This window comes from Helianthus annuus, chromosome 2, assembly GCF_002127325.2.
Source record: "Helianthus annuus cultivar XRQ/B chromosome 2, HanXRQr2.0-SUNRISE, whole genome shotgun sequence".
Lineage (NCBI taxonomy): Eukaryota > Viridiplantae > Streptophyta > Magnoliopsida > Asterales > Asteraceae > Helianthus > Helianthus annuus.
This window is the reverse complement of record NC_035434.2, coordinates 37,683,269-37,686,083: the sequence shown is the minus strand read 5'-3', so window position 1 is coordinate 37,686,083 and position 2,815 is coordinate 37,683,269. Positions and strand designations below refer to the sequence as shown.

General features: G+C 42.3%; 1 non-coding gene across 1 annotated transcript; it reads left to right on the top strand.

The window, feature by feature from the left end:
• The first annotated feature begins 2,355 nt into the window (after positions 1-2,355).
• Positions 2,356-2,461, top strand: LOC118489944. The gene has a single exon (XR_004887955.1). It is a non-coding gene; the product is annotated as a small nucleolar RNA R71 (small nucleolar RNA).
• The last annotated feature ends 354 nt before the right edge of the window (positions 2,462-2,815 follow it).

Below are 2,815 nucleotides of genomic sequence, written 5' to 3'. Positions count from 1 at the left end.
ATTTCCTAAACCGGGTCATCAACAGGTAAAATTTTAGTAGGAAGTAGGCTCGGGTCACAATCGAATGGCCTAAGGCTCAACATGGCTTTCTAAGGACCAAACCCCCACCCCTCACAATACCAAGCTCATATATGTAACGTATGAGGTCCAACCCACCAATCCCGCACTCTCACACATCTAGACGAGGCTTCCTAAAAGTTCCCCTATCATTTTCAAAAGCATGCTAATTCTAGGATTTAACAAGTATCCACACACAAGTTCTATTAACACAACAACACACACCGCCACTCAAACAATGAAATATCAATAACAATCATGTGTGGCTCAAATCCTTACCAAGAAAAGACTAGGAATGGGTGTCGGTGTGTCAAATGGCACCATATCAAGTTTTCAAATTTTAACAATTTTCGCTTGGATTTACAAAAAATTTTTAAAACTCCCAAAAATTTCCCCCATCCCCACACTTGGGATACATTGTCCCAATGTATGGCTTTGAGGACTTTGATCACTACAATTCATTCAACATCAACAAAAGCTTTAATTCTCAAACCCCTTTTGGTTTTTTTTTTAAATTTTTTTTTTAAACAAAAGCAAACTAATAAACTAACAATATTTCAAAGCTAAAGAACATAACAAGACTAAGGAAAGAGTACATTGACCTGGTGAAGATTGCCACAACAGATGTTGTAGATAATCCGACTTCCTATCACCACATTCACACAAATATCCGCACATCTTCCCCACACTTGAGTGTTGCCATGGCCCTGAAACAAAGAAAACTAAAGAAATAACAAGATCAGTGAAAAACCTCGGGTTGCCTCCCGAGCAGCGCTAAGTTTCGCGTCTTCAGCCAGACCGTGCCACCCCCATTTATGGTGGCTCAAAGAATCGGTTCCTATCACCTCCCCCACTGTAGCTTGTCTTTGGGCAAAATGCATCCGTCTCATTTTGACTCGGTGGGTAATCAAATACACTCTTGCTCGCACCCATATATGTTTCTTCACGGTCCGGTGGGTGTTTTTTCTCATTCGTTGTAACCCATTTTTCATACAATCACTAGACTCACCACCCTTCCTCTCAATGGATTCATAACTAATCTCTCTAGTTTGAACATCAAAGGACAACTTACGGTTCTTTTTGGTCATGGTAATAATCTCGTCTCTACAATTGATTTGAGCATTTGCCGTGTATAGAAACGGTCGACCTAAAATTACCCTTTGTTGTGATGCCATGTTGGTAGAAGCATAGTCCAAAACTAGGAAATCCACCGGGTATTCAAATTCTCCCAACTGAATCTTAACATTCCTAACCATTCCCCGTGGACGCCTCCAACTTCCATCCGCTAAGCTCACCATGGTGTCTATACCTTCGAGTGGACCAAAGTCGTACATATCGTATAGATCGCTTGGTAGCACACTCACGCTTGCCCCATAGTCCAACAATGCGTGAGGGATTTTTAATTTTCCCACACGGATAGGCACGATTGGCGCTTCACACTCTTTGTCATTCTCGACTTCGGCATCTTTTTCCAAACCTGCATTCATTTGATACGAAGAAGTTAGCAATGCTTCATTAAATCTAGTATTTGGAACGGTGCTTACCACATTGATGTTAATGCTTTTTATGTTCTTGGGATTTGGCACCGTATCACTCGGTAGCTGGCCTTTTGCTTTCTTTAAAATCGCCACGTCACTCGCAAGTTGACCCATTTGAGTGGTCAACGATTGGATGCTTTTGTCACGAACCTCGTCCTTTTGCATCCGAGCCTCATCACGTTGGTTCATTCGTTGCATTTCACTTTGCATCGCCTTCAACATCTCTATCATCTCATTTCCACCCGAAAAGCTTTGACCCGTTTGATATTGCCTTTGAAATCCTTGGTTTCCTTGGAAATTCGGGTTAGCTTGATTTGAAGAGTTCCCATAACGAAAATTCGGATGGTTCCTCAACCCGGGGTGGTAAGTGTTAGAATTCATATTGTTGTAATTTCTACCACCCACTCCTTGACCTTGACCTTGAATCGCATGCACCTCTTCATATTGCCCTTCCACCATTCCTTGGCAATTTGCAGCCGCATGACCTATCTCATTACACATAGCACACACATTATATATTTGATTAGTGGTTTGAACATTACCATCATCTATGGCGTGCACTTGTGGTCGGTTAGTGGTTGGTCGGGCTCTCCTTGAAGCTTGGGCCTTCCTTTTTGATGTAGTTGCCATGCTTTCCAAAAACTCCCAATCTTCATTCTCATAATTCGTTCCAAACGTCCCTCCGGTGATAGACATTAGATCACGTGCGTCTTCGGCACTCAACCCCTCATGAAAGGCGTTCATCAACTCCCATAACTCAATTCCATGATGAGGGCAGTTTTTAATCATCATGTTGAAACGCTCAAACGCCTCGTGAAACATCTCACCATGTTGTTGTTGAAAGCTTCTCAACCCCTTCCGCGCATCATTGGTCTTTTGGGCGGTGTAGAATTCATCCAAAAAGGTTTGTTGCATCTCCCCCCATGTATATATTGATGCTGAAGGCAAAGTGTAGAACCACTTCTTTGCCTTATCCTCCAAAGAAAACTGAAATAAGACTAACTTGACTTCATCGGCCGAAAAACCTTGACTCCCAAAAGTGTTACAAATTGAGTCATAGGCCTCTAGATGGAAATACGGCTCCTCCGTTGCTAACCCTTTGTACTTCGGTAAACTTTGCAACGAGTTTGTTCTTACTTCAAAAGTTCTCCCTTGGTTATTGTGAGGGATAACCACCGGTGAAGGGTTTTGAGTAATGATTGGCCTGAAATGTGCCTCTA